A 12,022-nucleotide genomic window follows, 5' to 3' on the forward strand; every position below is an offset into this window, starting at 1 on the left:
AAAAAAAGAAAACAAAATGGCAGCAAACATTGCCCTGGTGAAATATTCAGCCCATCTGACCCCATGTTCTCCACACGTGCTCGTTTTCTTCTTGTTCTTGCTGCAGACCAACTGAACGAAAAAAAAAAACGGCAAGGAATAAAATAGTCAGACTTACAATTTTAACCCTCACCTTCTCTTCTCTCAGAAGAAGGAGGACACTTGGATCCTCAGTGGCTAAGCAGCCCTCCTGACAAGACACTCCCAGGCCTGTTTGTTTGTTTGTAGTCCCTTGACAACGGTGAAACATCCTTTCTGCACAGAACAGGGTCGCTTTCTCCAGTTTAGTGGGTTATGGTGTTCGCATCCCCTGCTCCCTCGAGCACAATGCTCTGTAGGAGGGCATTCAAATCACAGGCTTATGCAATAGTGCAAGACATCACAGTCCAAGTTTTATTTTGTATCCAGGAAGGAAAAATGGGTTTTATTATTATTTGGTATATATTATAACAGACCTCTCAGAGTGCAGTTTTTAAGATTGTTTCTCCAAAGAAGGTACTTTTTATGTGTCAAAGTGAATTATGATTAATTTTGATGTGCAGTAGATGTTTCTCCTTTTATGTACTTGATTCTAGTTTATAGGGAAGAACACAAATGAAACTGCTGCCAGTCAAAATTCAACCGTCCACTTTCTAACTGCTTCCTCCAGTTCAAGGTAGCTGGGAAGCTGGGTCCTATCCTGACCAACAGCAGGCACAAGGACGGATACAACCAGGGTGGGACACCTGTCCACTGCTGGTCCACTCAAAAACCTGTGATTCAATTTCTCTCTAATAAAATTAATTAAAATGTGATATTAACTTTTCATTATAAATGTACAGGTTGCAGTAGCAGAATGTCTGCAACGACCTAGTGGCCTTCACTTTCACCAATCTGACTTGACTGACTGATGGATGGATGATGATGATGATGAAGCTTTTTTAAAGAAATGTGTTAAGAGGTCTAGACTCTACAAGAAACCACACAGCCAAATATTAGCTGGGGATAAAAACAGAGGTCAATGCTGCGATCTCCATGTGCTCGTATTTGGAAAAGTCAAAGACTCCAAAGGCTACAGGCTGGTCTACTGTATGAGCATGCAGATGGGCTTGGGATTGAGAGAGGACAGGCCAATTGATTGAGATTCAATCACCAATGTGACTGAGACCAGTTCAGAAAGGAAATGTGGGCAAGGATTTATATTTGTGATTGGAAAGATGGGACAGAGTTTGGGAGAACGTAGATGCGTACTTGAAGATATGGGCACTGGTTGATTTGTAATGATCTACAAGGCACTTTCTTGTGATGATGAAGATTATTATTATTATTAGGACTGTTGTGAGTTTAAGATGGGAGAGTCAATAAGATACTCTTAAGGCGAATTGTGATTGGATGAAATGGGCTTTCTATGTCCATGCCCTCCAGCACGTTGTTCTGTAGTTTTAATTAGCGGCACAAACCCATCGCCGAGCCTTGCTGATTCGAGATTATCTCTGCACCAGCGACCGCTAACTAAAAAGAACAGCCGTGTTAAGCCTGGACCGATCATCTCGAACCCTGCCGAATTCACTTAAGCAAACAATTTAAAATGTTCTATTTGCATTGGCCGAAGCTTTCACAGCAGCATTTGTATTTCTTTAACCGGATTATTTTAAAACAATGGCGCATTTGCCTGATCGACTATACAAAACGTTACTTGGTCATACGATTCTGATAGCGCCTTTAAAGAGGATAGCCACAGAACATTTTATGATATACATCCCACGCTATACTAAGATACGTTTTGAATACATATACTAAATGTATAGATCATATGGAAGCCATAATTATATATACGCAAAATATGTCAATAACAAACGTAGCTGTGCAAATTGCAGGTTGTGTATCATTATTTCAAAGGAATGGATTAACCTGTTCTGTTCAGATTGACTCCCCAGTCTTCCCTTTATATTTGACAGTCAAGGAGGATTAAAACCTCTCCAAGAGGAAGCGAGGCTCACAGAGGAATCCTCTTAAACTAACAAGACTAAGTGCGTCTCTGTATCGGCACAGCGCGCACTAATTCAATTCTTTCGCCGGCTGGCCTCGCTGTCTCCCTTCCTCTCCCAAGTGGGACTTTTTTTTAAAATCATGAATCTGTTTTAATTACAAAGGTATATAAAGAGAGAAAGAAGAGATACCAAAAATCATGAACCTGCAGACTAGGTAGAGTAAGACAGAAAGGGGGATTTGCTTGATAATACTCAGAGAACTAATAAAACAGCTGACTTTGCTCATAAACGCTCTTTAATATGCGTTTTTTTGTCTAATTTTTTGTCTCTTTAATATGCGTTTTTTACATTACCTTAATCTTCGGGTTAGTGCTTTGAGGGGATTGTTTTTCAAGGCGCTATAAATAATGTGCCTTAGGTATTTTTCTCCCAATGACTGCCTAAATTATTAGAATTATTGGCGTTCATCGGCAACTTTAGCAAGTTAGCAAGCGTCTTTAAAAGCAATGTATTATTATTACTACATGATCAACAATATTATATCAAAACAACCCCATAGTATCGCTGGAGAGGAAATGTCAAATACGCAGCGTTAGACTTCGGGATGTTTTGGTTTTTAAAAAACACATTGTTCTTGTAGTGTTCTCGTTTTTGGTGTTTTCTGCGCTCCTACCTTCGCCGATTTCAGTTTGCGAATTAAAAGATTGAATATATGTTGATCTGTTAATTACAAAACAAGGATTTTTATTACTTCACATCACAGTTCTAGGTGTAGCGTTCACAGGTGACGCTGATCACTAATCCTAACTCGCCATTCAGCCCTGTGACATGTGCTGTTTCAGGAAATTGAACAACAGTCCAAGTATAATATATATTAAAAAATACGGTTCATGCCACAGGTTTTACCAAACTGGGATCATCTAGTTAACCTGCAATATTGCTTTTAAAGATTGGTGTGACAATCTTTAAGCAGAAAATACGAAACAGTGTACGTGACAATTGGTTTTTCAGGACTGCGTTTCATGAATACCCCACTAAGTCACAAACCAGAGGGCGGCGACTGAGGCAAAAGAGTACAAATTACAAAATAAAAAGATGCTCTTAAAAAGGTCATCGGTTACTTTGACATTTCTTTTGATAAAATCCCAATTCGTTTGTTTTGCTTGGAGTGTTGAATTAACAGCACAAGTCATTGTGTTTAGCAAAACGATTAATAAGAGATTGTTTAAAACTGAAAAGTTAAAGTGCACGAGTTACACGTTTTAGCCATCTCTGACATTCTGATATGTTATCGGTAATATTATTATTAGCGTTAAAGCACCAATAATATTTTTTGTGCAATTTGCACACAAAAAAAAAAACAATAACAAATATGTGTACTACAAACCGTTCTTTTAATTCGTATTTTCTGATCAAATTCTTCTGAACATATTTGCTTAATCAAAACACATTAATTATGCAAATAATTCATTTCACGGTCTTCAAAAGAGAGGTAAAACTATAGCGCTACTTTGATCGAGAGTTACATTTCAGTACAACGCATGTAAGTGACTTCCACTTCCCACAACTTGAACCTCTTGCAATAAATGGGGCTATATTAAACAGCTTGGCTTTCATCTCTTTTCCTCTGTCACTTATGCGATTTATTGGGCACTCGAGGCACACGCCTCTGTCACCCCCTATCTATAGCACGCTAACCTTTTTGCAGCTCTGCAATGCTGTCGCGCTCGTAGTCACAGGCTGAGCCCTGGCGTGTTTGCTACGCTTCCGGCTTTGAAGTCGCGCGGCCGCCCATTCTTTCTCCCGTGACAAACTGAAAGAGCCTCTTTCTGCTCGCTCGCGCGGGTTACAATGCGGAGAGCCGATCGGGCTCGGACTACAAATAAAGGTTTATTCTCTTTTGGAAGTCTCACGTCTGGGCATCTAATTAAACCGGAGACACGAAACTGGAAGATAGTAAATTATTGTATTTATAAGTCATCTCTTTCATGGCATTATAAATGCAAAAAAAAAAAACGGTTTGGGGGCTGGCATAATTTTACGGCCATCATAAGCTTCACAAAGATCGGATTGTTGTTGCTGACCATTGTTAAAAAACATTTAAATATCAATTTAAGTTGTTTAAATGTAATTTTAAATTATTAGAGGAGTGTAAAGTATAGATAAACAAAACCAAGTTCAACACACCTTATACAAAGATACTAGAACACAAATGATTATCAAATAAATTAAACTGCCAATAGAAAACGAACACAACAGTCCTACACCACAAAAACAAACGGTGTTAAACAGCTATCTTATTTAAATCAAAAGTAACGGGTGGTGTTTTATAGGTCTGTTGGCAGGAAGCAGCGCAAATCCAGTTTTAAACATTCAGCTTTCTGAAGGGGTTTTGCGCTGCCAATTAACAAAAAGCTCTAAAAAGTGTAATGATAAATGTGTCTTCTTCTCGGAGACTCTGGGGTTAAAAGGTTAACACCGAGAAAACACACTCGTAAAGTTTAATGCCGCCGTTTGCGCTTTACAGCTGAGTCGATAAAGTTTTAAAACGGCCTGGGATATAGAGGCTTTGAATTTCCTTCATTTAAGGTTCATCGCTTGGGCGGTTTTCTGAGACCAGTGCGCTCACACGGTTGGAAAATTGAAATAAAGTGATGATTTATCGCACAATGGGGCTAATATTCTAAAACAGCCCGCTGCGACGAAAATACAATTTCTGTAAGCCCCCCCCCAAAAAAAATTACAGGCTGCTTTTAGTCGAGGAATACGAGTTTCCCCAAACGAGGTTACGGGAACGCAGTTTAAACTTTGAAGAATGATTTTTTTGGTCCTTTTGGCCTAAAAACTTCGACCGGACACAGAACCACAATCCAAAAAAATGTAATTAAAATAAGAAAACAAATGTACTAGACGCTGCGCTTTTCTGGTCTTTAGATTTTTAATGTTTTCAGAATCGTTATCAGAAACAGAAAAATACATCAATAAAGATAATATAAGTGTTGTGTCCTATTGCCTAAACGACGTCCTAGATCTAATACATTAAGAAGACAACACTGGTCGGTCGAGCTCCAGGCCCCCACGTTACATTCCTGGAATGCACATAGTTGGTTTGGGCACATTTCAAGTTTTTCATAGTGAGGAGGAATAAATGGAATGACCTGATGTAAAAACACGATGTCTTGGTGCTTATCTTCTATGTATCCGCTTTGCTTGAGAGAATTAGTATTTGTCCAGAAAAAAATGCAAACGATAACGGGTGTGGACAAGGAGATGCATTTGTGTTTTACAGGCAAAACTATTTTTGTCAAGGGAAATTAAAACACGGGGCGTTGTTTATTATTACAGCCTATCGTTATTATAACTAATGTTTATAGTGTAGGGTGCCGAACATATCCACTCCGATTAAAACATTTGTAGCACTTCATTGTTTCAATCCTATTTTATACTCGACGAAGCGGCCGAGTTTCTGTTGCATTCCGATAACCACACAAATCCCCCTTTCCTGCCGTTACTGACTCCCAGTTCTGGGCGAAAGCCGTAGCCCGTCTCACCCACACGGCCGTGAGACACTCGCTCGGTCTGGGTCGGCTTCAGCAGAGATACTCTACATCAGTTCCCGACTTAAAAACAGTCCAAAACCGGTCTCATACCCATTTCAGAAAGGTAGTGCTTTTGATTTTCATTCCAGCTCTTCGTTTATTTAACCTAATTATTTTGGATTCTTGAATGTACCGTATTTTGCCTACCTTTAACTTGATTTAAATTGATCGCTTAAAGCGTGCCATTTCCGGAAGTGGTCCTGCGGAGCTCCCAGGTAACCACCAGCCATCCTTAGAGACAGGTGAGCCAGTGAAAAGACAAACTGTTGCTGCTCAGGGCCAGGGTTGGAGCCCCCAGATGTGTAAGAGCTGCTGAAGCGGAAAATTATTCCAGGTACACATCTGCAGTCCTGTCAAGAAGCCTTACCTTTGCTACATCATATGAAACGACTGAATCAATTAAGTTGTTGAAACTTCAGCTGTCACAAAAGGCAAAAAGCCCTCTGCAAGCTAAATTGGAGAGCTCTGTCCAAACTGAAAGTGGTCAGTTCTCAGTTTGATTTTTTCCAACCCTAAGCACAAACACTGAATCTAGAAACTAGCAGCGCGCCCTCCGGTAATTTTCATCCATCATTCGCTGTGGGTTCAAGGAAGAAATTCATGTGAATACGCCTTGTGATGAAATCTAAGGAGAAGGTTTTAAAGTGAAAAAAAAGCATCCTTAAATCTACTGTGGTACAGATGCATGATTGAATAGTTATTCAATAAAGCTTATCGCTTTACAAGACTATACAGAGTTTGTACTTCCCCTGCATTGTGGTTGCAGTGTGGGGTCCTGACATAAACCACTAAATATAGTGCTATAAAAAACACAAGAAAAAAAACTATGTTTACAAAACACGATTCACCATAATTCTGGGGATTTAAATTTACATAAGGGCATAAATGTGCAATTTTCTCATACAATCCGTCTTTATATATATTCAGAGTGGAGTGTATTGAGACTATTTTTTTTACAAAGTCATGATATATAGTCTGTGTTTAGTCACTAATACTCTGGGGTCAGTTATAAGCAACAAAGTCAAGTGTTGTGGACTTAGGCCTTCACATTCTCTGCTTTCCAAACCTCCCAGTAGAACTCCAATTATTTAAAAAAATCAAGCACAATCGAACTATACTGTCTTCAGACGGTGTGAAAGTTAAACAGCCAAATACCTCTCAAACCAGTCTTCAAGAGATTATTTTCGTTTTGTCCTAAACTCACTCTTTTGGCTGGATAGACTTTTCCGATCTGTATGGTCATCAGTAACATCAGCTGCAGATATTTAGCGTTGCATTTGATTAACTATTACAGACATTCGCAAAGGAAAACGGTGGCCATCATCTTACAGTCACAGCACAGACGGGGGGGGGGGGAGTCCTAAAGTATTTCAAGCTAGCCAAAAGCCTCTGGCGCAACACATGTGCAGTCTTTCTGAATGCTTGGGATCGGGGCTCTGATGGAGACCATTGTTGAGGTCTGATCTGAGGCAGCTGTGTGGTCTGATGCGCAGCGTCAATAGATGCAGGAAATCTGGGGTCAACTTGGGCTCAAACCAAACCCTACCGCCTGACCCCTGGGGGAGGGGGGGCATGTCACATGACCTTCCCCAGTGCCACAAACATCCTGGAGCGACGCTGCCTGGAGCAGTCAGCCACCACAGGAGGACACAGAGTCCCAGAGGCCCTGCGCATCTTCATCACAACAGAATGGCATGCAATCCAAAAATGACAAAAACCACAAAGCAGCATAAGTTTCCTGTTTGTATTATTTCCGTTTTAAGTTGTGTATGTACAGTATGTTGTATTTGTACAATGGATCTTGCAATAGCAAATAAGATTTCCTTACATGACCAGAGCCCAAACCATTTTACAAAAATAGAGGGCAGATATTCCCTCGACTGGAGGAAAGTGATTCTGTAAGTGTTCTGAGGACCTCTCGGTATGTGCCAATACTATGTAAAAAAGACGACGAAGAAGAGGAAGAGGAAGGAAAATAGAATCTACTAAATGTAAGAAATGAAGCCCAAACTCTCCAGCTCATCAGAGCTACCCTCCTGTCCTCCAGTCTGACCATGTGGTGGTCCTAACTCAGCCCCTAGCTGCACGTGCATTGGAACAACAGCTGGAGTCGGCTTTGCTTATGCCTTTTAAGATTTTGAAGATATCAATCAAGGCATTCTGCACAAAGCCAATCCTCATTAACGTGGCATGTTAAATCCATATTTGAGTGCACGTCAAAAGAATACTGAGTTATGGTATTCATCTGGCGAGCTAAAGAGCCTGGGCTTGATGAACAGCCACAGGATCCTCTGGACGAACAGCGAAAAAACACAACAGGCACGGTAAAGGAGGGCATAGCTTAAGAGTGTTCCTAAAACACAGCACCATTGTGAGCATGGTCCCCCGATGCAAGTGGAAACGCTAAGAACTCTCTACCTTAGCTGCAACGTCTCAAGAAAACTGAACCAAGTAACTGGAGAGTATCAATGCATGTCCTGCACATCTAAAACTGGAACCCTGACAATTCAGAATCCCTCTCTGCACCACGTTCCTGTTGCTGAAAGCCAGTTTGCTGACGGGGGGGAGTGTGGCCACTCAGTAACATGATTCACAGTTTATCATTCTGATTATATATCACTGCCTTCAGCTTGACTGGGGTCTCGCACACGTGAACAGGGGCACGTTCAAGTTGTCAATAAGGAGTACATTTCAAAATGGCCTTTGTGCTGAAACCAGAGGTAGGCCAGCAGCTTCTACTTTCGCCAGAGGGCTGTTTTTTATTTCTGGCTGCTGAAAGTTCTCTTGATCTGGCTACTGGTATTAATCTGCTTCACTTTCAGATGTTGGGAGTGATTCCGCACTGCGGGTCTGGAAAAGAGAGAAGTGGACGCAGGAGGATTGATTTAAAAGGTGGTGGGTGACTCACAGGCTGTGCAGTCCGTGTGGGGGGTGTCCTTCGTGGCTCCCAAACAGCTCACGGTAAACTACAGCGGCCGTGGGCTCCTGAAGGTGTAGAAAATGTAATTTACTGCTGGGCTCAGCCCACAGCAGGCTCTGCACTTCCCAGTGCAGGATGTTATTACAGTTCCTGGAGCCTTTTGGCTAGCGCTGAAGGCTGGGGTCCGGTCTCGATCCACTTCGTCCCAAGAATACCCCCCCCCCCCCCCAAAAGAAGTAAACGGTGAACTCCTCTTTGGAAAAAAAAACAACTTGTTTGACAAGGGGCAGAATTGAAAAACCTCATGAGCAGGAATTCAGTTAATTTTAGCCCTATACTTCAGCGTAATGGGTCTGCCACCTAAACTTGCTCTCGTCTCCAATAGTCTCTTAGCTGTTAGCAAACAACAAAAGAGTAACTTAGCACTCCAGAGAAAGACTAATTAAGTAAGTAAAGAATATCAGTGAGATGTCTCTCATTAAAAGATGTGCTGAGCTATTCACTCTGCATTGCGCGGTACGTTAAACAACGAGGAAGAAAGGACACGGGTAAATGTGGGTCCACTTTATTGGTTTAACAGTCCCCCTTCTTAAGCCTTTCCAGTCACTAAAACTGAAATAGCTTTGTTAGAATAAAAGTAAATAAAACAGAACATGCAAGCTCTTTTGTTATTGTGTGCAAGAGCACCTGATTGACCTCCAAGCCCATTTCCATCACCAGGTGGTGTGCAACAGCTCCCTTATTTAAACAGCCTACCGTGCTCAGCTGTCTGGGATACGGTCATCAGACACCCCCCCCTCCCCCTTCACTTCCAGCTCAAACTGGAATGGCGAAAGTCCTGCCTATCCTACAGAGCCCCAGACACAGCTCCCCGAGTGGCTCCTCGCTCCCTGTGCTCCTCTCTGGGCCTGGCCGTGACCTGCCACTGCCCCAGTCCTGAGACGGAGGCTCCTCTGACCCGGTCCTGAGAGGGTGACTGCAGAACGGGCCCGTGCCTAGAGGGGGAAGACTTTCCCCTCTCGCTCTCCCTCTCTCCGCTGCAAAAATTTCTCCCCCTGGCTTTCAAAGCACTCCGTGTCACGAGACTGATTAAAACAAACACTGCTTGTATTTTTGTACCTAATCCAATTGTGAGCTTTCCTCCAGCCAGCCAGACCGATCAGAGTATTGGATGACCCAGAGGCATTCCCGGCTCAGCTTAAATTTCAAACACTAAGGTACATCACATATGGCAGCCAAAGAGTAAATAAAAGAGTTATTGGAACTCTTCTTTTTATCAAACATTTCTAAAAAGGACATATTAGGAGATAGCACATGGCAGGAGAAGATAAGAATTGAAGTTCTTGTCAGTGATATCTCAGCTCTACAGTGCTCGACATACTCAATCTAAGGGGCGCAGAGCAGGAGAGTGCCGACTGGGGCTTTATTGAGAAGGATTCCTGGGGCGCCCCTGTTTGTTGTTATATTAGCCCAGGCTTGATCAAGCTTAGCCAGGTCAGCCTTCCCTTTGACCTGTAATAGAGGATATGGAGAAAAGACTTCGCAGAGTTCTTTTTTTCTGTGAAATGCATGCTAAATTAAGACCTTTCCATTGCATGTGGTTCAGACTATGATAGGAGCTGTAAAATGAAAAATCAGAACTGAGCAAACATAGACATAAAAATAAACATGGCAGCTTTGTTCTGTAATTAGGACCTGCCGGCTTTCTTTTTATTTCATCGTGTTAAGGGGTTTTAAGTTTGTGCACTTCTGTCAAAGTATTACAAACCAAAAATAAAGCAGAACGGCTCATAATTCTAATTACAGTAGATAAAACTGATCTCTAGGCAAATCTTTGCTTTTCCCCATGGATATTTGCTATTAGTGGGAAAGCAATTACGGTAAAGTGAGAAAAATGCTCTTTAAAATCAAACGAGCTATTTTCAGAGAGCAGGTAGCCCTCCACCTTCCCAAACCATGAAGGGTTTGTGTCGTCAATGAAAAAATCGCTACCGCCATCTTGCGGTAAAACCGGGTAACTGATTACCTCAACTGAATCCTGATCTCGTGCTGCATTCTGCGATGTGACATCCAGCGGCAATGGGAGAAGCGGAGGGAGAAAATTGCGTCTCTCTGTCTACTTACACAGAGGGCAGAAATAACTGGTTTGTCTATAAGTCAGAGGTGTCACATTCACTGTTTGGAGGACCCTGTGTCCACTGCTTTTTCCAACGAGAGTAGTTAGGTTAATTAAACAATTAACCTAATAATTCAGACATACAGGATGTTACTGAGGGCGTTTCACGGATGAGTACTCAAAACACTCCCTTCGTTAAAAGAATGGTTACTTATAAAACACCTCAGAGTCAAGTTAGAAGTATTCTGCAGATAATTTTATGCTCTTTTTATGTAACCAAGAGCTTAGGTTGGAAGAAAAACCAAACTAGAGAACACTACACTCTCTGGGGATGGAGTCTGGCACCCCTGCTATAAATCATCTTGTTCTGGGCTGGGAACAAACTTTGCCCGACGCCATACTTAATGAAATTACAGCAATGACGAACATCGCCATCTTGAAACCGGTCTCTTTTGACTCTTAGGCTACCCTTTGCCATGGGGCTTCGTGTTTGATTAAAATCAATGCCCCAAAAAGCCCCGTCTGAACCTGGGACCACTTTGCTGCTGAAAAGGAATGATGCCACTCTTAAGTATCGGGCAAGAGACTCCGAGTTCAGTTTAGAAGTTAAATTTTCAAATCCGTCCCAGACAAGCTGATTGACTAGAGCAGTGATGCATAAAATGCAGACCCAGAGGGCTGCAGTGTCTGTGGGGTTTTGCTCCACCTCTGCTGCTCCTAATGACATAATTGGGATTACTAATCTCAGTGCAGCCCGTTTAGAACTTTCCAAAAGTCCTCTGCTGTTGATGACTGAAAGTGACCTAGAAAGACTGGGACCCCTCAGAGACTGGATCACCGTCAGTCTAAGCTTGGGGTGTCCAAACCTTTTCTTGATGCTCCCCAATCCAATTAGTCTTATAGGAATCACCTGAACGTTCCTAATCAACCAAGAAAATCTACTGATCAATTAACTTAAAAGACCTGGTCATCAAGTGATAAGGGTACAAAGATATTGTCCTATATAATCCTTAAAGGATCATTTATTTAGTGGTGACCTAGAAGACCCAGGACCAGGGTTGGAGACTCCTTGTCTGAAATATATTCCCTGCCCTGTGGAAGCAAAATTGTCTGGCTTTTTCCAGGAGCTACAGTATAAGACTCTCGGCTCTGTATACCCCTGTAAAGTTTACAGGGGTTTACTGTCTGCTGTAAAGTTGTAAGAACATGACTTTGTGCTCAGTAGCATCTCAGTTCACTCCAGGCTCCCAAGTGACGAGCAGCTGAAAGACTGAGCGACTTAACCTAAACTGCAGCACGTGTGCTTCCCCAGCCTGCGCCAGATTTACACCCCTCCATTGGCGCAGCGGGCTCCAGAGGCTTCTGAACTCGGTTGTTT

The sequence above is a fragment of the Lepisosteus oculatus genome, chromosome 5 (assembly GCF_040954835.1).
Source record: "Lepisosteus oculatus isolate fLepOcu1 chromosome 5, fLepOcu1.hap2, whole genome shotgun sequence".
Taxonomy (NCBI): domain Eukaryota; kingdom Metazoa; phylum Chordata; class Actinopteri; order Semionotiformes; family Lepisosteidae; genus Lepisosteus; species Lepisosteus oculatus.